Source organism: Lissotriton vulgaris, chromosome 3_1 (genome assembly GCF_964263255.1).
Source record: "Lissotriton vulgaris chromosome 3_1, aLisVul1.2, whole genome shotgun sequence".
Classification (NCBI taxonomy): domain Eukaryota; kingdom Metazoa; phylum Chordata; class Amphibia; order Caudata; family Salamandridae; genus Lissotriton; species Lissotriton vulgaris.
The window spans coordinates 57,840,407-57,865,263 of NC_141689.1; the positions used below are offsets into that span (position 1 = coordinate 57,840,407).

General features: G+C 44.2%; 1 protein-coding gene across 1 annotated transcript in view; it reads right to left on the reverse strand.

Annotated features, from left to right (window-relative positions):
- LOC147725940 (vomeronasal type-2 receptor 26-like) overlaps positions 1 to 24,857 on the reverse strand; it is a 334,468-nt gene that overhangs the window by 66,881 nt on the left and 242,730 nt on the right. The window lies entirely within an intron of this gene.

Consider the following 24,857-nt stretch of genomic DNA (forward strand, 5'->3'; position numbering starts at 1 on the left):
ATCTTGTATCTTTCAGGAATGGCGGTGACAATGTCGGGGTGGAGGAGGTGTTGGTCTAGGTTTCCGTGAAGAAGGTGACATTTGGTGAAAGGGTGTCGAGGAGGTCCCAGATTTTTACAGCATGTCTGTGTAGGGAGCGAACGTTGGAGAGGATGCTTTTCAGGGCTTCAGTGGTGCTGAAGTCTGGCGCTGGTGCAGCAGGCTTGGGGGAGCAGAGGATGGTGAAGGATTGTCAGCAGTGTCGACAGGAGAATCTGCCCGTGGCTGGTGTTTGGTATAGACAGCTGGCAATTGTTGTTCCTTCTGGGGTTGAGAGAGAGGAGGGCACCAGAGTTGTATTTTTGGGAGGTCAGAAGACCAGGGTCCCTGGTGCTGGTTGGTTCATGGACGGGGCCAAACAGGCTTGCCTTTGGTGTGCATTCTGCGTACCAGCAGTGCGCCCACAGTGAATGTCCACTGTGCGGCAGTGAGATAGCCACCATTAAATAGAGAAGGGAAGCGCAGTTTGGAGGCGGGAGTGGGAACAGGCAGCGGGAATGGCCATGGGGGCAGCAGTGGCGGGGGAGGAACGAGCAGGAAATCATGCAAACAATAACAACTAAGAACAACTAAAAACAACTAAGAACTAAGATCAACTAAGAAATACATAGGCACACAAAACAACAACAACGCAGACAAACAAAAAGACAGAAAAAAGGGCACAATAATAGATACACAGAAAATGGGCACAACACAATACAAACAACAGCGGGACCAGCAGAAGAGAAAGGCTCTCCCACTGGACCACCAGGGCCTCGAACACCTATGAGCGGAGGTGCTTAGGTCTTGTGATATGCGGGCAAGCCTGGCCCCAGGGCTATGTTACAGATAATGGCCGATGGACAGGCTTCAAAGCGTGAGGCGTCTTTCGCTGGAGTGCTCAGATCTTAGAACTGCGTTGGTTTACTAATTACAGAGAAAGCCAGGCCGCTTACAAATCGGTCAGGGTTGTACAGTAAACTTTCTATAGGACTTTTTGACCTCTCTCACTGTGGGTCAAGGATACCCATACCTCTGTGCCTGTGACTTTTTTTCCCTCTCAGTACCCTTATCTCATTGCCCCTCAAAATTTCCCTCCTGGTGCACCAACCTATGTTCAACCCTTTGAGTGACCACAAACATAAATATTTCCTATTTGCCCTCCATTTGCATTTTACCAGTAATCCAGGTGCTTTTGACACTGTTCATTCTCAGGTGGACTGTTGAATGCCCATTGCTAGAGTATTCAGGCGCCTACCACTCTGTACACCCTGTTTCAATACAACCAGTCTACACTTCTTTTCACTCCTCCAATTTTTTTTAAAACCTAAACATTTAGATATATTGTATCTTGGGTCTCCATGGCTGAAGGACTGTTTCATCATTTCCTTCCACAACAGATTGATGTTGATGTGCTGCTCATTGTCACCCTGATGAATATTGTTGTTGTGCAGTGTTTGTCTTTGTCACACCGTTCCCAAAATACCCTTCCCATCAACTCATCAAACCCCTAACCCTTTTCCCCTGGGCTGTGTGATTTATTAATGGACTTAATTTATTCCATAAATGGATAACAAACTTAGGGGCATATTTACAAGAACTGCTGCTAACTAGGACCAAGTGCAGCACAGATCAACAACCAGCAAAACTCTACTACAGCCAGGATGATCAGCCAGAGTCCCAGGGTAAGAGGCTATCAGGGCTATTTCTATAAAAAGAGGCACATCGATGGGAAAAACTAGTGATGCATCACTTTTCATAGCACCCTTGCAACACCATGCAACAAAACCTTGAAAGTGTGGACAGTCCCTGGGGCCCGGAGGCCTCACTGGGCGTGTGTCTGTGCTCCAAAGTGGGAGGTAGAGGTTCTGTGACGTTACTGGGCCATGGCGGTAGACATCGAGGCATTGGCGATCACCCATAACTGGTGGTAAAGTCTGGCAGATCTCATGGAGACACTTTGCTGACCTGTGTGAGAACACTGCCTTGTGTCCATTGGAGCTGTGAACTGTAGGGGTGCTCCTGCACACCAACATAGGGAGGTCTGCATTTCATACCACACACCCCACTACACCGGGGTACCAATGGTGGGTTGCACCTCTCTGCATCACAGGCCATGGATATTGCACTGAATGGACCCTGTGGAGGGAGAGGCCCCAGAGCTGCGTCAAACTTGTGTAGTTGTAGTGTAGTGTAGTTCCTATTTTCCCAATAGGCTCTGCGCATTGGAATAACATAAACAGAGTGTAGACGTAGGACTGAGGTCATCTAGGTCTCTACTGACTATGCTAAACTTAATTTAGGTTTGCGCCAGCTAGCACAGAGGTCAGTGGAAACTTTCTGGACTGAAGAGGGATAGATAACCTTCCCTGGCTCAGACAAGAAGGGATTCAGTTTCCGACAACCGCATAAACATGACAACTTTGCTCGCTCAGAATAAGAGTATATCTCTAGAGTCGTGTGAAAACAATAGACAGATATTTCACTCAGTCAGCAGTGCATACTTAGTTTCACCAGAGTGCAGAGAAATAGAGAGACAGGCGTTTTCAATAAAAAGGGGTTATTTATTGAGCATTCTTCTTTCTCATACAAGAGAAGTGAATTGCCACAATTGCAATACGTAGAGTAAAGTAAAGTGCGTACAGTAAAAGGAGTATTATGAAATAATACTGTAAAAGCATTGATATGGTTTCGCAGCCATATGATACTTTAAAATGGATAAGATATATACATACACAAATACATTGACTAAAATACTCAACTGGTGCTTCTAACTAAGCCTACCCCGGTGTACCTGACCTAAGCCTAATACTCGGGAAGGGACAAGTAAGTAGCGATGTTTCTGTTAAGTTGGTTAAGATAATTTTGCCAAGAATCTGCATCAAGAATTCTCCTAAGGGTGAGAGAGCGCAAAACTGTGTTAGAAATTGTAGGGGTGCACCATATTTATGAGTAATCAGCACCCGTATATATAAAGGATTATAATCATGTTTAAATGTGACACGGAGCTATGAAACCATGTACCAGAATTTACATAGCTGTAACGTAAAGTGCTTTGAAAATACTAATGTCATGTTGACTTAGAAATGTGATTGTAGTGTAATACTAATTCAGTTAAAGGATGTTCGAATTGGCATTGATATTTTTAAATGCTTGTTTAGAAATTTACTATTGTATTCATGTAACGACATAGAAGTGTTTAGTTAGAGAATGTATTCTTTTTGCTATAATGATGTAGGCCTAATGAACGAATATGTTTGCCAATGTTAGAGGGTGATATCCCGAAAAATGCAGAGGCCCAGGTGGGGAGAGAAGGACTGTGTAGGCCGAACTAAGAATGTTTCACTTCGCATTAAATCATGGCAATGCCGTTCCTAGAAGGTTGCTTTGGAAAATTAATCGATTTATGTGCGTTCCTTTGCAGGTGCAAGGTTAACTAGAGATAGTAGAGAAGGGCCCATTGTGTATAAGCGTCAGGATGGTAGTCCCAGACATGGAGGAGTGGCTGCAGAATTTTAGGGAAGCAACTTCAAGAGGAGAAGACTCTGGGACCCAAGGCCGTTTTTCAACGAACAAGGATGAAGATGTCGTAATGGAGTTACTTTGAAAATTAATACTTTTGAGAGGGGCGTACCTTAGGGTGTGTCGTCCATATTGTGGGGTTTGTATTAGGGACAGCACCCCGGGAGGAGAGCAGAGCAGATGCGCATAAGGGAGAAAGAAAGATGCTGGGTAGGCAGAGAGTTTTTCTATGCGAGATGGGTTCTTAGGCTAAGTCCGAAACTAGTGAGTGAACTTCTTTGGAAGTCACTATGGCTGACACCTTTGTTAGGAGGGAACGCTGTTAAGTAGGGATGCCACTTAGTATAGTGTAGGGACAGCTTGATCTGGATGTATTTCTTCTTTTCTTCGATGCCTACTAAAACCCAGATAATAGCAATTCTTGCTAGTCTGGTGGTTTTGGAGATTATACTTGTGCTGTTTCTTAGTCGATTGAGACTTTTCCGAAGGATTATGTTTGTACTAGTGCCTGTTTATCTTCTGAATCTCTTACTGAGGTGTTTATATACACAACTGCTTTTGGCTTTATAATAAATCTTTAAACTTGACTTTTTGTCAGTGGTTCTTTGGGGAAAGCAATGGGAATAGTTCGAACTAATGTTATGATGTTGAGATAGATTGCCTTCTACACTCTATGACAGGTAAAAAGGTCTAGTCGACCTGTGGCGGGATTCTAGAAATATTATTCCGATTCTAGAGTGCAAATCCCACCTTTCCAGTTGGTAGCAGAGTAGGATGGTTTATCTTCTGGAGTGAGGGTAATCTAGAGTAGGCTAAGATTTCCCCAAGGCCCATAGAGATCTAGAGATGTGCGTCCGCAGAACCTCGGACGGAGGGTGGCGTTCCACGGAAAATGACGGAGAATGACGGTGCGGCAGAAAGCAGCAGGTCGTAAGAGTGTGAGTATAAAAAGGGTCATGCGTGTTAGATTGCGGTGTGTATTATTTTGTTGAATTTTATTGTCTAGCGGAGTTGAGTGCCTGTAGTGTGAAAGGAGAACATGTTGTGAGCGCGCGCAACCGGTGAAAATCTTAAGCTCAAGGAGAGTTTAAGTGGTTCGGGTGTATCGAACACCTACAGTAATTGTCGACCAGTGAAAGGGGGTCATGAGGTACCATTGACCGCCCGCAGGACCGAGATAGGGGGAACGAATGTGTGAATGCGTGGGTAACGGACGCTGGTCCGAAGTTGCCGTGTGTATGTAACCTATCAGAGAATCGATTGTCTGGTCGTTAAGCGGACAGACATTTGCCAGTCGGTGACAATTACAGTCAGACTGTGGGCGTACAGTCAGAGAAGTGGTTGCTTGGTCGGAAGTGATCATTTCAAAGTGTGTGATTTGGACGCATGCATGACCGAGAGATGAGCAGAGAAAGGAGGGGAACTGCTGCGAAGCGGAGGCGAGTGATGTCAGAAAGAGCCGCGCTGGGATAGGACGGTTAGTGTGAAGCCGCGCTGAGATTGGGCGTTTAGCGAGAAGCGAATGACGTCAGAAGAGAGCCGCGCTTGGATAGGGCGATTAGAGTAAAGCCACGCTGGGATTGGTGGATTGTCATTGTAAAGTAAACGAGCGTAGTAAAAATGGAATTGTTGTGGGTTTCATCATGAAATGTTTAAAAGGATTGCGAAGTTGTTTTTCGGGAGAAAAGAGGCTAGAACCTCGGGTGGGGAAGAGGCTCCACCCGAGGATACGCCAGCTCATTACATGGCTACGAACTTTGGGTTACATACTATATTGTGGCTTGAGAACTGGTGTAAGATGACTGACGGGAATGAGGATTGACTTTTCCTAGGTACGGGACATTCAGATTAGAGGTGTTGTACCAGCTAAAAGCGATTATGTCTTCTTTGCGACCTTTACCTAGACCAACACAGTTCGAAGTGTTAAATGCATGGATCAGGGCAGCCCACGAAAAGAACAGAGATAGGCGACAGGAGAGAGTGAAGCGCTCAGTTAGGGTGGTACAGGATGCGAGATGGGATGCACTGGCCAAGAGGTGCAGAGTGCAGACCATCGAAGGAGACAGGTTATACCCATTGCTGGAGAGTGTAGGGAATGCCCAAAGAAAGAACACAGAGGATGACGACAGTGAAATAGAAGACAGTCTGATAGAGAGGCTGTTGTCGGAAAGACCACCTCCATATAATCCAGAAATAGAAGGGAGCTCACCACCACCGACAGGAAGAGAGACGTCGATAGTGGATGGTGGAGTCCTAAGAGAGAGTGACTTGCGCCCAGTAAGGGACAGGTCTGGCTCGGTGGAAGGTGAGGGGGTACCTCAACGGACCCCAGAAGCGAGAGTAGTGGGAAGATTCACTGTACAGCAGGTACACTGTGAAGAGGGGGCCAGCGCTCAGAGGCTACCAGATGCCCTTACGGTACCTGTTACCATAGGTCCCATAGTGTCAGTGTACAACCCAGAACAGACACAAAATGAGAGTCTGCCACAAATAGATAGAGAAAGGAACGTCAGCGAAAATAGGAGTAATGTGGCCGACGAGTGGAACCAATGGTCCAGACCTACTGAGAGGAGCACCCCTTTGGCAGCATCGGCAGATTCTTCTAGGGAACAAGGGGGTTTAAGAGGACCGATGGATCTGAGAGGACCACGGCCCCGGTCGATTAGAGAATTGAGGTCAGATTTGAGAACTTGGGAGACAGTCGCGGATACCCAGAGCGACAGGTCAAGAGACAATTGTAGACATTGGAGTCCGGAGAATAGGGAGGTATCCCATTGCAGGTCTAATGGAAGCAGACAGGAAGGGGACCGTGGGAGTGAGGAAAATAGGGGTACGTTCACCCATGGGACTGCAGAGAGAAAACAAGATTGGGACTGCGAATGATGGGAGCGAGGAAGTGTTCCCCATAACACCCCTGAGGAAGACAGCGAGTGAGTCAGGAATGTAAAGGGAAAGACTCTAGCGAAACCTCTAGTCAAGGCACATTGAGAGCGGTGATAAAGGCAATGAGAATAGATGTGCTAAGACTGAAGTCAGAGGTGGAGGAGATAGTGGAAGGCACAATACCCCTAGAGAGAATCGAACTATACGAACCTGATGAACTGTTGTTTGTAGCGAAAGATGTTACTCGCAGAGCTAGGACAGCTCACGAGAAGCTAACTGAATTAGCGAACAAGTACTCAGTGGATCTGACCAGGACAAAGGCATTTCAGGGTGGCCACAGGTTACAGTATACAGACCAAGATCTAGATGAGAAGAGAGTGATCGGATTAAAAACCCATATCAGAGAATTAATTGTGGGAATTCGAATATGGGTTCAACTGGACAAGTGGGAGGAAAAGTGGTCGAAAAAAAAAAGTATTAGGCGGAGCACTATAGAGACATCTCCAGGAGCGGGGCTGATGCATGCAGAAGCATATCCGTTGAGGGAGGTAGCTCACGGAGGATATGTGCATGTACCCTGGAGCAGGGGAGATTTGGCTGCTTTTACAAACACATTTCCAAAATTGAGAGAGAGCCCAGTAGAATGGTACAAGCAGATAGAGAGGTTTGTTAATATTTCAAAGGTACTGTGGGTTGATTTGAACACATTGTTTGACATTGTGGTTCCGGGAGATCTGTGGGTAGCATGTAAGATCAGTGTTGAATGGCCCACGGAGGAGCCAGAACAAGATGCACTCACAAATGGACCTTCCCCAAGAGTAATGATAAAGTACGAGCAAGTGATTACGTGGTTAAAAACCAAGGTGCCACCACAAGACATAGATTGGGTGAAAATAGACCGAACTAGGCAAGAACCGAAGGAGACAGTTCATGAGTACTATGAGAGACTGCTGCAGCTATTTAAGCAGTGCATTGGCCTGGATGTGATGGATCCAAAGGACATGGGACAGTTTGTGTCCAAGTTTGTTTTGGGACTGAGACCTGAGATCTGTCTCATGATACAACAACATTTGATTTGTTGGCAGAACAAACCTCTAGATGAGATCCTGAGGTATGCAAGGTACTGCAGTGATGAGATAGACTCTAAAACAAAGAAGCTCAAGGATAAACTGATGCTAGTCCAGACGCAACCGGGAGGACAGGGTCAGTCTGGAAGTGGAACATTGGGGAGAAGATGGAGCAGTCAGAAAAGGGACAACGAGGATGGTCCAAGGCCAAGGGTAGACCTGGCGACTCTGAAAAAGACAACTAGGTGTCATCAGTGTCATGAGATCGGGCATTGGAGGCGCGAGTGTCCTCATAACCCGGAAAATCAGGTACAGGAAGAGGAAGAGGAGAGTCAGGCCCCTCAAGTACCAAGAACAACAGTGGTAAAGCTCAAGGTGGCAAAAGGGGGGACTTCCACTCCTAGAGCCCCTGTTCCCCAGCCACCGAAAATTGCAGCAGGGAACAGTACTTAATAGCAGATGCCTCTCCTGGTAGACGGAGATGAATACTATCACCTTGACCCAGTGACAGGACGGTGCCTGAATGAAGAGGAAGAGTGCACCTTAGGAGCAGCATTAGAGATAGACCAGAGAGGACCCTTTGTAGAAGCTGATGTGGCCGAACACCCCACCACCTTTTTGGTGGATACGGGTGCGACTCGTTCTACTGTGCGGTCCGCAGTGGTTCCTAACTTGCCTCTTTCCGGACAAACCATCCAAGTTGTGAGATTCGCAAATAGGAAGATGACGAATCCATTGACTGAGCCAGTCCCAGTACGAATAGGAAACTTCAGGGACAACCATCAATTTGTGGTATGTGATTCTAGTCCTGTGTGTCTGCTAGGAAGAGATCTATTATGTAAACTTAATTGCACCATCTACTGTAAACCTAAGGGAGTGGAGTTAGAGACGAATGATGATGACGCTGCCTTTAAGGTTGCAAACACACGTGTGTGCATAGAACTGTATCCTGCACTAACAGTGGAGGAACTCCCCTAGGATTTGAGAGAGATAGTCAGACAGGAAGTTTGGGACTTTACAGGAGAAGAGATTGGACTGATCAAAGGTGTGGAGCCAGTTAAGATACAAGTGAGACCTAATGCAGAATTTCCAAGAACACCCCAGTACAAGCTGACTCCAGAAACGATTGCGGGAATAAAACCTGTGATTGAATCCATGATTAGGCAGGGAATCCTGAAGGAAATAATGGGCAGTCCGTGTAACTCTCCGATCATGGGCTTGCAGAAGCCTAGCGGGAAGTTCAGGATTGTGCAGGATTTACGAAAAGTGAACGACATCGTCGATCCATGCTGTCCAGTGGTACCGAATCCATCAGTTATATTGTTTCACATTCCAGCACAGGCTGAGTGGTTCACTGTGATTGACTTGTGTCAGGCATTTTTCTTAATACCGTTACATGAGGAGAGCCAATTTCTTTTCGCTTTTAAGCTGGAAGATCGCGTGTTAACATGGTGTCGTATCCCTCAAGGGTATACAGAGAGCCCATCGATCTTTAATCAATTATTGAAGAGGAATCTTGAAAGTCTAATACTGCCCCAGAACTCGGTGCTTGTACAGTACATAGACGACCTCCTTGTTTCGTCAGAGACAGAAGATGCCTGTAGAATAGACACCATCGCTTTGTTGAACCATCTGGCAGAAAATGGTCACAAGGTATCTCCCAGCAAGCTACAATACTGCCTCCCAGAGGTACAGTATTTGGGACACAGAATAGAGAAGGGAATAAGGAAAGTGTCTCCAGACAGAATAGAGGCGATAATGAAAATGATGGTGCCCTCAACGCAGAGAGAAGTTAGAATGTTCCTGGGAATGGTTGGCTACTGTCACCAGTGGATTGCAAATTTCTCCCTGAAGGCGAAGCCCTTACAGAAACTGATGCTCAAGGACGTGAGTGATCCGGTACCATGGGACACAGACTGCATGATGGCTTTCCTTGAGTTGAGAGAGGACTTATGTCGTGCTCCGGCTCTGGGAATGCCTGATTACACCAAATTGTTCTCATTGTTCTGCTGCGAGCGAGAGGGTTGCGCGTTAGCAGTTTTGACCCAAGATCACGGAGGTGTCCGTAGACCAGTTGCCTATTTCTCGGCTACTTTAGACCCAGTAGCCGCAGCGGTGCCCGGATGTCTCAAATCCGTTGCTGCAACAGGTGTCAGCATTGAGAGATGTGAGAGTATTGTGATGGGACATCCATTGGTGGTACATGTTCCACATTCAGTAGAACTGTTAATGACCAGGACCAAAACGCAGCACTTGACCAACAATAGGCTCACACGCTACGAGCAGGTTATACTAGCTGCGGAGAATGTGACCCTAAAGAGGTGCTCAGTTTTGAACCCTGCTACACTGATGCCATTGCCAAATGTTTTAGATGATGATTGTGACGACCATGACTGCCTTGAAGTGACAGAACTGTTCACCAAACCTAGACCAGACATTGTCGATGAGCCTTTGGAAGACCCTGATGAAATTCTCTTTGTAGATGGCTCATGTATAAGAGACAATGCTGGACAGTTAAGAGCGGCTTTTGCCGTTTGCACGATTCATGGGATAATCGAAGCTGCCTGCTTAGAAGGAGTACACTCCGCTCAGGTGGCTGAGATAGTTGCGTTGACGCGTGCCTGTTTGGCAGCCAGTAAAATTCGAGTCACAATATACACCGACAGCCGATATGGGTTTGGTGTGGTTCATGACTTCGGTCAGTTGTGGTCTCAGAGGGGTTACATGACATCATCAGGTTCCCCTATCAGGAATGGAGAATTTGTCAGGTTACTGCTGGAGGCTCTGCAGGGACCATCAGAAATCGCTGTGGTGAAATGTACAGCACATAGCAAAGGTGCTGATTTTGTGTCCCTGGGAAATCGTTATGCCGATGAGGTTGCACGTTACTGTGCCGAACAAGCTTACTCATTCACTGACCAAGTTATCGGAGGGATGCATAGAGGGACCGAGCTAAACATGATACTTGAAGTGGCAGATACTTGGGATGAATTGAGGAAGATGCAGGAGCAAGCGTCTGACTTTGAGAAAAGAGTATGGGTGACCTCTGGTTGTACTAAAGGGGATCTGGACTTGTGGATTTCAGCCGATGGGAGAGCTGTGTTGCCGAATGAACTAGTGAGCCCGATGGCGCGACAGATACATGGTCCTGTGCATTTGGGGAGGGATGCAATGATACAAGTGTTCAGGCAGACTTGGTACAATCCCAAGTTTAGAACGGCTGCGGAAGCGGTGTGTCAGAGGTGTGTTACGTGTCAACAGATGAATGTTGGGAAAAGGACACCAGTCACGTTAAGTCATGTTGGGAGGTCTGGAGGGCCTTTCACCTGAATGCAACTGGATTTCATTGAGATGCCGAAGTGTAATTGCCTCAGAAATGTCTTGGTGATTGTATGTGTGTTTTCCAGATGGGTTGAGGCATACCTAACTCGTAGGTGCGACACACTCGCAGTAGCAAAATTATTGTTGAGGGAACTAGTGCCTAGGTTCGGGGTCCCAACCTCTTTGGAATCGGACAGAGGAACACACTTTAACAGCGAAGTTGTGAAAATGCTCTGCGCTGCACTGAACATTGATCAGAGACTGCATCGTAGCTATCGACCAGAGGCTTCTGGTATAGTGGAGCAAATAAACGGAACACTCAAAACACGAATGGCGAAAGTGTGTTCATCCACGTCCCTGAAATGGCCAGATGCTTTACCGTTGGTGTTAATGAGCATGCGTAGTACACCAGACAGGAGGACAGGACTTTCACCTCATGAGGTGCTGATGGGAAGAGCTATGAGATTGCCGTCCGTCCCTTCAGCAGCCTTGCTAAATATCACAGATGATCTGATTCTTGACTACTGCAAGGGACTATCTGACATCATCCATTCTGTGTCCCTTCAGGTGCAGACTGCTGAAATCCCGGCTTCTCGAGACCTTTGTCACGACCTGTGTCCAGGTGACTGGGTTCTGGTGCGGAAGCACGTGAGGAAGAGCTGTTTGGACGTCCGCTGGCGAGGGCCGTTCCAAGTCATCCTGGTGACGAACACTGCTGTGAAGTGCGGTGGATTGCCAAATTGGATACATGCTTCTCACACTCGAAGAGTCCCAGCGCCCCTGGAAGAAACAGCTCCTCTTGTTGAAGAAAATCCAGCTGTGGAGGAAGATCCACTAGAGGGGACAAGCTGTGGGGGTGTCTGAAGAAGCTGGTAACTCATCTGACCGAACTGAGGGAGATCACAACGACAGTGACACCGAATCTGCCTCCGAATGGGGAAGCTGCTGTGAAGGTGATCTCAACTCTGAAAGAGCTGAAGGCAGAGATGAGCAGGTTGAGCCGACAAGGAGCAGAGGAGTGAACAGCACAGAGGCAAGTTGGCCTGAAAGACGGAAAAGGCTGAACGTGAGGCTGACCTCTGAAAGAGATCTTACACCTGTATCTGAAGAATCAGACCCGGAAGGAGAAAGCCAAGAGTCAGAGGAAAACGGTCCGAGGAGATCAAGGAGGGTGAGAGTACCTTGCAGAAGATACGCCACTCCGGAGTGGACCTACCCTTTGACAAATGCCAGGTGTACTGAGATCCGGGAGGGTGAGGTCGGTGCTTGTGACCGATTCGACTCCCAATTTTAAGTTGGAAGTGATACTGTTGGTACCTGGACTGGAAATTGAAGGTATACTGACTATCACAGTCCCTAATCCCCCTTTCCTAAGCAAGATAAATGACTTAATCCTGAATAGACTGGTTTTTCCTACATTTGGCCCTGAGATACCTGCTTATGAATCAGTAGTCCTCCACATGGAACTCTTGGATTACGTACTCTGTGCAGTTGGAGGAAATCTCATAGTTGATCAGTAAAGACTTTGTAAATAGCTGTTGAAATTATTTAGAGCCGAGTGGAAGAAGAAGAAAATTAGGGGCATCCCTTAGAGGACGGAGAAGGGTTAGGGTCGCCCGTTTGCAAAATGTAAATGAAGAATTAAAAGGGGATCTCTGCTTCCAGGTGTGGTTCGAGAAATTCATAAGGCCAAGAGACTTTGTGTTGCTGCTAGAAACGAATCGCACTGTCCGAGAACATGGAGGCTGGGAACCTGACTCGTAGGGCAAAATTTATTATAGGCACACTCATAGGGTTAGTGATATTCTTTATATTTGTAGTAGTTTTAGTTTCTTATTTAGCACCACAAGAGCAGGAAGCGGGGGTCGAGGGAACACCTACACCTACCACTCCTAGCCAGAAAGAGGTAAACATAGGAGCTGAGAAAGCTTTGCTAGCAGAAGAAAGCCGTAGATTACATGCAGATTTGTCCAAAGGAAACTTTGGAAAGAATGCGTATGCCAAGCTGTTGTATGAGTACATTGATGCGATGGATGCGAAAGATTGTTATGTGTGTATGCAATTGCCAGCTTCAGTAGAAGAGGGTATTAGATACCATCACCTGCCATTGACATATGGAATTTCATGTAGTTTGCTGCTTAGCATATTTTATGGGGGGACTCATTTTGAATATTTCTTTTCGAATTATGATGCTGTGCTACCGGAAGTCCCAAATTATAAGCTCCTGAACAAGTGGGATTATTATAAATCAGAGGATAGACTTAGATACTTTTTCATTCCAACACGAGCAATAGACACCTCATATGCACACCGACACAACTTGACCTGCTCATTGACAGAGGTAGAGAAGAAGTTCATAGAACAGGTAGAAGATAGATATCAGAAACAAAAGCAGTTACAGACGTCAGGTCAGGGCAAAGTAGATTGGACGGATGAGGAGCTTGGACATAAGACAAGAGTAAGCTATGGTCTGATAGCATTGGACGTGGTGCAGAAAGGGAAGTTGTGTTTGCATAGGCCAAAGACGTATTACGAAAATGTGTATGTGGGCCAGACAACTTGTGAACACACTTTCACGTTAGAATATTACACCAAGGATTTCCTGAAGAGCGTTGTGCAAGTGATCCCTATGGTGTATTTTGTCTGTGGGAAAAATGCGTACGTGAGGTTGCCGGATAAGTGGTATGGGACATGTTACCAGGCGATTATTTTTCCTAAAATATACCACACTGAGGATTTTGCTCAGGTGGAGGGTGGAAAATGAACAAGGGTAAAAAGAGGAGAAAGTGCAGGTGCAATAGTGGGAGATGTGTTTGGAGCTGCGATACCAATGTTGGGAGTGATTTTAAATGACGTAAAGATACGGAGATTAGCAACAGTGGTGGATGAGTTATCGATGAATACGGCAAAGTCACTGTTGTTGATTCATGGTGAGATGCTATCGATTAGGGCAATGGTTTTGCAGAACCGTCTTGCTCTAGATGTCCTTCTGGCGAAAGAGGGCGGAGTCTGTAAACTTTTAAAGGTTCAGGAATGTTGCACATATATTCCAGACAATTCCAAGGATCTGAAGAAATATATATGCAACATTACTGCAATTCATTATGAAATTAACGATTTGACGCAAGAGAATACATGGGAAAAGGTTGGCAAAGGGTTTGGAAGTGTTGGAAATTGGTTTGGAAACCTGGGAAGGAGTTTTCTTGGATACGTACTGGAACCCCTTATCATCATAGTGTCATGCGTGAATGGACTTTGGGGCTTGCAGAGAGTGTACAAATGGTATACATCAAACAGATTGGCAAGATCAGGGAACCATGCCACAAGTGCTGTGTAGCTCGGTCCCTACCATAAAGAATGTTGGGTTGGTGGTGATGACACAGGTCATCAAAGGGGGGACCGAGAGAGCGCAAAACTGTGTTAGAAATTATAGGGGTGCACCATATTTATGAGTAATCAGCACCCGTATATATAAAGGATTATAATCATGTTTAAATATGACACGGAGCTATGGAACCATGTACCAGAATTTACATAGCTGTAACGTAAAGTGCTTTGAAAATACTAATGTCATGGTAACTTAGAAATGTGATTGTAGTGTAATACTAATTCAGTTAAAGGATGTTCGAATAGGCATTGATATATTTAAATGCATGTTTAGAAATTTACTATTGTATTCATGTAACGACATAGAAGTGTTTAGTTAGAGAATGTATTCTTTTTGCTATAATGATGTAGGCCTAATGAACGAAAATGTTTGCCAATGTTAGAGGGTGATATCCCGAAACGTGCAGAGGCCCAGGTGGGGAGAGAAGGACTGTGTAGGCCGAACTAAGAATGTTTCACTTCGCATTAAATCATGAAAATGCCGTTCCTAGAAGGTTGCTTTGGAAATTTTATTGCAAGTAGCATGGAACTGTGAATCGATTTATGTGCGTTCCGTTGCAGGTGCAAGGTTAACTAGAGATAGTAGAGAAGGGCCCATTGTGTATGAGCGTCAGGATGGTAGTCCCAGACATGGAGGAGTGGCTGCGGAATTTTAGTGAAGCAACTTCAAGAGGAGAAGACTCTGGGACCCAAGGCCGTTTTTCAACGAACAAGGATGAAGATGTCGTAATGGAGTTACTTTGAAAATTAATACTTTTGAGAGGGGCGTACCTTAGGGCGTGTCGTCCATATTGTGGGGTTTGTATTAGGGACAGCACCCCGGGAGGAGTGCAGAGCAAATGCGCATAAGGGACAAAGAAAGATGCTGGGTAGGCAGAGAGTTTTTCTATGCGAGATGGGTTCCTAGGCTAAGTCCGAAACTAGTGAGTGAACTTCTTTGGAAGTCACCACGGCTGACACCTTTGTTAGGAGGGAACTCTGTTAAGTAGGGATGCCACTTAGTTTAGTGTAGGGACAGCTTGATCTGGATGTATTTCTTCTTTTCTTTGATGCATACTAAAACCCAGATAATAGCAATTCTTGCTATTCTGGTGGTTTTGGAGATTATACTTGTGTTGTTTCTTAGTCGATTGAGACTTTTCCGAAGGATTATGTTTGTACTAGTGCCTGTTTATCTTCTGAATCTCTTACTGAGGTGTTTATATACACAACTGCTTTTGGCTTTATAATAAATCTTTAAACTTGACTTTTTGTCAGTGGTTCTTTGGGGAAAGCAATGGGAATAGTTCGAACTAATGTTATGATGTTGAGATAGATTGCCTTCTACTCTCTATGACAGGTAAAAAGGTCTAGTCGACCTGTGGCGGGATTCTAGAAATATTATTCTGATTCTAGAGTGCAAATCCCACCTTTCCAAGGGTTTAGCCAGCTCCGTACCTTGGTAATAGAATGTGGGAGGTCTGGTATCTCTTTCCTCAGGACTCGATATTCCAGCAACCCACAAGGGTAGGCTGGAAACACCGGAGCGGGATTTCCTCAGCTGGAGAAAAAGACAGCGTCTCTCTCAGTGCGTCAGACAGGAGGGTCCGCTTCCGTGGGCACTCGCATCAGCTGGGCTCTCAGGCAAGTAGATGGCCGCTCTGCTCCAAACCACTGTGTCTTTGCTTAAGGCAACTGTTGGTATTTTATACCTGAAAGGTGCGGGGTTTGACGTAAGGTTGGACATAAGACATCACCAACAACTAACAGTTCTTGCAGGACTTCAGGAGTTCTTTTTCAAATCAACACAAAAGCAGGGGGGGTTTTCCCGGGCTGCTGAAGGCTTGGTTTGTTTAAAGAACGCGTTGTGCTTTCTAGGAGTCGATGGGAGTAGCCGTGCTGTGCTTTGGATTGCATGGGCTATTACTGAATATGAATCTGATTCTTATGCCGTTGTCAGGACATTATTGATTATAACCTCACAAGGGCATAAATCGGGAATATCGAATTAGGGTCCTAGATAAGAACACGACACCCACTCCACGAATTGATGTCCATCATTACTAAAACTAAGCAATATTAAACATTCAAAGGTGGATGTGTTTTTTTACGACCCACCCCAAAATACATATTTCGCATTTGAAATGGTATACGGTAAATACACGGAAAATGAGTATTTGTACTGTACGCTTTTCAAGCAGTGTTATCATTCAGAGAAATGCATATATATATCAACTGAACGAATTGCAAAAATTACACATGAAATGGCTCTAAATACAGAAAAGAAGGTCGAGACCATTTCATCACATATTTATGTAATTTTCTGTTATATGTGCTAGAGGCTGAGGTAAAAAATTGTCTCTTAGTATCCTAAAATAGAAGTTCTGTTTTCTAAGAATAGTTCTACTTTAAGCAGAGTACCATGTGCCAAAAAAAAGTAAATATTTTGAAAATATGCGCAAAAAATAATAATTTCCCTTTCAGAGGAAAAGTTCCAAATATTTTCTGTAGCTTTGTTTATCAAAAACTGAAGGCCGAATTCAGAGTTCAGCGAGCGCTGTGTGCTCATTGTTTTTATTAAGAGTTATTCTCGTTGGTTGGAGAGAACATTCTTTCAGACATACTCGCAAAAAATAGGTCTACCAAATCAGGTGAAAGTGCGACCAAGTTCGAAAATACTGCAACTGTGCAGTTTTCTGCGTGAGTGCTATCATCGATGGTAGGATCAGCAATGCTCACAGAAGGCTGTACCTGTTCGGTGCTGCTTTCCTCTCTTACCTCACCGCCACATACTCGTAGTGGTGAAGTCTCAACGAATGCCGTCATCAGAATCGGTAGCCGCTGGGGACAACACGATGCATGAGTCGTTACCGGACCTAGCAAAGTATCGATATCCATTGGTAATGCTGATTGTAGTGTAAGACAGATGTCCAACACGCATTCTTCTCCGCATAGCAGACATCGAAGCACAGGTATGATGCAATCCTGCCAGATCGGTCTGAATGAAAGAAACCAGGTTGTACTTAGATCTCTTAGTCGGGCCAATCCGAGGACCTTAGTGATACGGTCTCGGTATAGTATTGCTAGGATCGTTTCTTCCATCGTTGCTAGAGTCTTGCCTGTGGATTGGCTTGCCATATCGGTGCAGAAGAAGCAAAAATAAAATTCCTGCCATGAGTCCCAAGATTAAGGGTAGGCTGCCAAAGACAAAGTGGACAAAATTCGGGAAGATGCCCAGAACTGTTTCAAATGGTGTTAACAGTCCCGAAAAAATTGCCTTAAATACATGTGCAATGCCACTGGTATCAGACATGTTTAAGATTTGGCTTAACACTTCTACAAAATGTACGGGGCAATTTGTTGATAAAAGGGTATGTATCTTTGCTGTTGCCCTTGCAACTTGCAGTTCATATGTTTCTTTTGATGACGTTAGAGGCACAGTTGTTTCTGCTTAAAGTATCAATTCGAATAGAAGAGATATTCAACCGAGGCCATAACGCAGCCCCCATATCTGGATTGCTGTGTGGATACAATACTTGCATACAGCAAATGGCCCTGGAAGTTACAGTTGTCAGATAGGCTTTTCCTGGCAGCATGCCACAACAGCTGTGGTCATTTATTAAAATGTAACTACCGTTTGAAAGTGGTCTAAAGAATGGCTCTATCTGTTTTGCAGGCGTGCCATGTAGGTGACATGAAAGGTTATTTGAAGATCCTTCGCAGGCTCCATGCAAATTAATTCCTTGACACAGAAGTGTACCGCTCAGTGATTTTTTACAATTTTTGCCACTAAGAAAAATCTCTCTGTTTCCTATAACATGTAACATCTGTGTGTATAAGGTAAATCCCAGGTTGATCTGATGTATTCTTTACCCAACCTTTCATACTGGCCTGCTGGTATATACTCTTGACAGTAATTAAACTGGAAAGCTGTTATCGGAATCGGAATCGTTCCATGTATTATCCATTCAATGACAGGTCTTTCTGACATTGTCTTTGGTAATCTCTCGAGTTTTTCAATGCTCAGGATTGTATAATCTGCTCCTTTTTGTGCCAAACTGATTTGTTTATCAGTAAGGTTAAAGAGACCGAATAATGACGTTGTGTTGATTAAACGCCATGGTACGTAGCATGAACGCAGATTTTGCAACGTCCATCCAAGCTGTACAATAGAACGTAATTGAGACTGACCATGTTGTAGCATTAGTAAGTCCTGCTCTATTATATCAAAGGCATATGATACAATACTGTCCAGTGAATATATTCTGGAAGACAGAGTCGTTAACTCATTGTCCACAACAGAAAGTGATTTTTCCAAATTAATACAATCAATTTCTCGTATTTTTTCCGCTGTCTCAATTTGCATTACTTTCCATGCTTCGTGTTATACAACATATATACCGGCCGCTATGAAACGTTTTTGACGCTGTTTGCGTGGTCCCATTATGAAATCACGCAAGTCAGCACCATCTTTAAGTAAAGTCAAGTGTTGCTTAATTTCAGCCAGTGTGGATTTCTGTAGCCATTCAAGGCATTGTTTCCCTATACTGTAAGTTGTAACTATCCCTGGATGTTGTCTCTGGGAATATCTAGGGTCTGGTCTGGTCATTTTGAACCCCTGTGTTTTGTTCAGGAATCTATCTTGACAGTTATTTGTGTCTGTTGGCCAGATCAACCACTTTTTCCAATCAGTATCTGTTCTGTTTTGGTATAAAATATTAGAAACGTCTATCTCCACATCAGTAGTGCTGTCACTATCAGGCATGAGTTTTGGAATAGACGGTGTGTTCATGTCTTTTATCTTAGCAAGGCCAAGACAAGTAGTTTGTTGAATTGTGTCTTTCAAAAAAATAATTTGTTCTGGGATCATGCAGGCCCTAAACAGTGATTCTAGGCCTTGTACTCGCCAATCTTTGGAACCCCAGATTGTTTTTGTCTCAATGGTGTTTTTCCAAATTTCGAAACCTAATGTAGACATTTTGTCATAAAATCTTTCTGAATAAATCAATTTAGTATTTGTCAACATTGTTTTCATTCCTGTTCTATTTGACAGTTTAAAATAAAAAGTTCTTGGGTCACTGTTATTAAGTCCTGATAAGTATTGGAATTTACCAGAAAACTTTTTTGAACTGCCTTTTGGTGGTGTCGGACAGTGTTCCCACTGGTTAAAAGAAAAAACATTTCTAGGCTGAGCACTTTTATGCAAATAGTGATCACCATAATGGTTGTAGCAGTAAAGCTCCTCATAATTGGACGAACCCTGCAAGCAATCTTGTTCTGTAAATTTTGCTGACATTACTAAATCTGACATCATATTATTAATGTTTTCAAAGTCCCGGTCATCAGAGAAGGTACTAGGTGTTACAAAATCACTTAATGAAATCTTGAGCTGGTGGGGATACTTTAAAAGCTCGACCGGGCCCAAAATGTCATAATCAGTTCTGTCCCATGCTACCCCACCGGGTATTGGAATGGCTGTGATGTTCACTGATGACAGTTCTCTTTTCTCGATGTGAGAATATGTGTGTGGCTTTAGGACCAAGTTGATGACCTGCTGTGTCCATTGTACTATATTTTCCTTCAATGAATCTTCCCAAACATATAACCATGATGAGCCAAAGCAGGAGTAAAAGTACACCTAACACATTCCAAATTTCAATCCATGGTGAAATTAGGTAAGTCTTTTTTAGTTGTTGAAGAAGTTCAATTATTTTATTTTTAAAAATGTGTGTTGGAGGCGTTTCTTTATGTTCGCTTGGGTCTTCAGAGAAATTGTCGAAGTTGATGAAGTAGCCTGATGCAGTTCTGTCAATTGTTGGAATTGCTTCCGGATTTTCATTTGCTTTTGCATTTTTCTTTGTTTCATTAGAATAGTCTGAAGCTGCATCATTGTAGATTGGTGTTTCTTGACGAACTGTTATTATTTGGGTTTCAAGAGGCACAAGTTCCATGGCATTATTGCATAGTCCTTTTTTATTCATTGCAGATTTTTCAATTTTATTAGTCTCTCAGCATGAGCCTCTTAGATTGTAGCAAACTTTGGTATTCTGCTATTTCTTGGGAGTCCACTTGGCCTACTACTTATTATTGGCCACATGATTGTGGTTTTACCAGGTCGATGGATACAACTCCGTTCTCCTTTTAACCAGCAAGGGGCGGCAGTACTACTGATCTTGTTCCGTTGATAGCTAAGACAGGTACTGCTTTTCGGTATGAAGGCCCAAATTCCTTCTTTACCGCAATCTTTTCTCTGACCAGATTCCCAATCTTTGGAATCCAGACAGGTCTTGCTGGGACAGGTGGTTTTTCTTCAGTGGATTTCGACTGTTGTTTCAACTTTGTTACTCAGGTTTTTTCTTGTTTCATTTAAATCCTGTAAAACAGCCAAACGATCTTTGATATCAAAGCTTTTTTCTTCTACCACTGAAGTATGACTATCTAAGTCCTGAATAAGCATTCTAGTTCCGAACAATAGTTTGTATGTAGTGAGACCTTTTAGAGAGTTTATTGGCAGATTATTAAGACTACGTTGGACACTTGTTAAATGTTTGACCCACCCATCACCCGAACCTAATACCCTCGCCGTTATAGATTGCTTTATGTCCCGTTTTTTTCTTTCCACAACCGCATTTCCCTCAGGATGGAAAGGAGAAGAGTACCGCAATGCGATGCCCATACTGTTCATGGCCTCTTTGTAAGCTCGAGAGCTAAACGCAGGACCCTGATCAGAATGTAGCATGCCAATTACGTATGTGCCGATAAAGACTCGCAAATCTTTTATAACAGTTCTGGCATCAGCCGAGTGCTGGGGTCTACATTTTAAGTGAATTCAGTCTTAATTATTATGGGAACGCATTTTTCCGACTGGATTTCTGCAATATAGAAGGCCTGAGGCTTTCTAATAAAAGGGTCCTGGCATTACTCCGGTTGGTTCACGACTGCGATCTCTGTTGCAGTCCGGACAATACTTTGCACATTTGAAACATTGCAGGCTCATCCCCGGCCACCAGTATTCTGATTGTAATTCTTTTAGCGATATTTCTATTTCTTGATGCCTCAGACCCAACCCCATATGTGCTTCTTGTAGTAAGAAGATTCTCCGGTTCGTGTTTGGAATTACCTTATCCCCCACTCCAGGGATTCGAGCAAATGGAACGGAGTTTGCATCAATTATGTATGTATTACTGAGTGGATAGTTGAAAGGTAATGCTGCATAATCGCCTTTTAATGAGGCTTTTACCGCTAGCATGGTTTCTCCATCTATGTGTTTTTCTGAACGCTCTTCAGTGGCTACGGAAGCCGGGCGAGCCGCTTCCGCTATGGCTGTGTTAGCCAATGATTTCCCTGCAACGTGAAAGCCATCACATCGATGACTCAATGCGTGTATCACGTGAGTCTTCCGTAGTTCTTTCTCTAAAAGAATTACCTGTTCCCAAAGCCTTTTATGCTTTATTGTGGCACCTGTGTCATATTTGTAACAGTTTTTGATCCATGTCTGCATGTCACTGTTATAGGATTTTACGCAGAAATACGAATCGCACACTATTAGTGTGGGGAATTCGCGATCGGCATTTTCAAGCACCATCTTTAATGTTCTTATTTCAGATCGCTGAGCTGAACATTTCCTGAGTGATTCTGTTTTGGTAATCATTGGTTTGAATTTACCAGAGCGCCAGCGACCTTTAACAATCGCGCATGCTGCATCATAGGATTTATTTTCTACATCATAATGTTGTGCGAATCTGTCCATATAGATTACGCAGGTATATTTTTCTAGAGGCAGAATTTCAGCTGGCAGAGGATATTCGCGTTCATATACTAGATCAGCTAGTTTTTTCAGTTTTGGGTCAAAATAGTATTTAACGTCTTCTGTAGCAAAAGAAGTTTCCCATTCTATCCATTCTGGATCTAACACTCCTTTAACCAAGTTACGAGGACTTGTTAATGCCTCAAGGGCTGATTCGGCTGAAAAAACAGATATTCTTCTGCCTTGGGCTAGGGCTCTTTCTTTAGCTACAGCAGTTTTAACTGCAGTTAGAATTTTTTCTGTGGAGCTGAATTTCATTTCAGCTTCAGTGTACAAGTGTGATTTGTAAGCTATGGGTACCGTTTCACCCTCATTAGAGGTCAGGTATGTGAATCCGCATCTTCCTGGGATGACTCGGATTACAAGATTGCGTGTGTTCTCACGTGTTTGCAATTTTGTTTTAGTTAACATGTCCGTTTGTAGAGATCTCAAAATTTCTGTGTGTTTCTGAGTCCAATTGGATTGTTTAAAATCTGGTTTTATTAATTCATAGAGGGGTTTAACCCTATCAGCATAATTTAGAATGTATGTTCTTCCGAAATTCAGGAAACCTAGTAGTGATTGTAAATTCTTCAGTGTTTTTGGAGCTTGGAGTATAGCACATTTCTCTAAGAAATTGTCTGCCAGGCTTTTGCCTTCACTTGATAATTCATAACCTAAAAATAGGACAGTTAGATTCGTGACTTTTTGAAGTTGAGCGTTCATCTTGTACAAGATGGCCACGGTGTAGGAGCTCTTGTGAGAGCTCCCAGGGTTTGGGATAACTTAACATTTCAAATCCCAGATTAAACCCTGCAGTCCATCACCCTCCGACCATACGTCTAAGAAGTTTGATGGCGGCTTACCTTAGAAGAGCGATTCCAGTCGAGCACGACTTCTAGTCTCCAGACTGTCCCAGCATTGGATCTGGGGATCCAGAGGACACGGGCTGGTGATTCTCGATCAATCGTTCCGATTGAAGGTCGTGAGAGTCCGATCGCTAGCTACGTCTCTGCCCCAGGCTGCTCGGTGCACCGGGGAACGCCACGTCGGAGACACGAAGGACGTGAGAATCCGATCGCTAGCTGCTGCTCTGCCCCAGGCTGCTCGGTGCCCCTCTGGGAGGCACTGCCACGGCCCCTTGGTGTCCTTTGCGCAGCCCTGGCCCCCAGGATCTTCGGCAAGACACAGAGACCGATCGGAGCCTGCGTGCATGCCGTGCTGGCCGGAGCGACAGGCGGAGCGAGGAAGCAGAGACGACCGGCGCATACACGCTGCATCTGCGCAAAGTGTTGAGGTGAGGACAGGAGCGGAGGCGGGGCGGAACTGGACTAGAAGCACGAGTCGAGAAATGGATGGACCTGGCGCTCCCTAGCGAAAGCTATATTTGAACAAAGAAACGAATAATTAACCCAGAAAGTGAAAGAAGAGGAAACAACGAAGCGGCGCGCCTGACTTTAAAATGGCGGCCGCGTAGGACATTTCAATCTGCAAAAGTATCTCTTGCTGCCTATTAGGTCAAACAGTGCATATCATACTATATAAACAGTACTCCAAAATGGCGGCACGATAGAGGAGCAACTGAAAGAGGACTAACGCCAATTCTAAGACTTATACAGTATATGGCAAGGGAAAGAGGACAAATTGAAATGGTAGAAAGACAGGGCTAAGAAAGATAACGAAAGCGGCGGACATCTTGGAAAGTCTACACAAACATCTTAAGAACATAGTATTCAACTATCACATATTTCACTGATATCAGAGGAATCCAGAAGAAACTACCTACCTGGAGGAGGAACTATAAATCAGAATCTATTAATTAATTACTTACAATAAAGAGAATATAATTAGGATACTACCAGTTATAATTATAATTATAATTTTGAGCTAGTAATATATGCAAAGAGAATACCCATACCTACCTGAGGAGGAACCATAAATCAGATTCTATTAATTAATTACCCATACCATCAGGAAGAAGGCAACTAATCTTAGTACGCCAACACACAACTCAATATGGAGGACAACTACCTGGAACGAATAGGTAGGAATGCATACATCATAAAATACCCTACCTATCTTTCTAAAAATGCAGCCAAAAAATTCAAGCATAACCTATTGAAGAAAAACCCTGACACATTGATCTCTGACACTTCCTTTTGCATGGATAAAGGATTCATCTTGAAAGATTTGATATTCTTCACCAGGCTAAGGGCGAAATGGCGCAATGCCTTTGCAAACATGCTATATATTAAATCCACAACCAACATCCCGCATGGAACAAAATTTATGACCAGAGCATCACCTAACCTCAGAGCGGACATTTGCATAACAATCTTCAAGAAAGGAATAGTACTGATACAAGCCACTAACGACGAACTGGAAAAATTTGAGAATATCTTCTCAGCCTTAAAAAGAAATATGGAGAACATGAACCCTCGACCACACCGGGCTCATACAGAAGACAATTCTATCTCACACAACAACCCCACTAGTAGTAGCACAGTAACTAGAGACCACCAGGCAGGATCAAGTTACGCAACTAAGAGAGACGAGGCCTTTACAACTCCAGAATTCGTCAACAGACAACCTAGTCTCATCCGACAGTAACCTTATAAATATAAGTATTACCCCGACCAGAGACCACCAGGAACCGGATCAAGGTACGCAATTAAGAGACACTAGGCCTATACAACTCCAGATTCTGTCTACAGACAACCTAGTCTCACCGGACAGTAACGCTATAAATATTACCCCGGCCAGAGACCGACAATAACCTAAACGAGATACGAAAATAAGAGACACTTGGCCTCTACAACTCCAGAATATGCCAACAGACAACCTAGTCTCATCAGATATCGACCCTATAAATTTTACCCCAAATAGAGACAGAC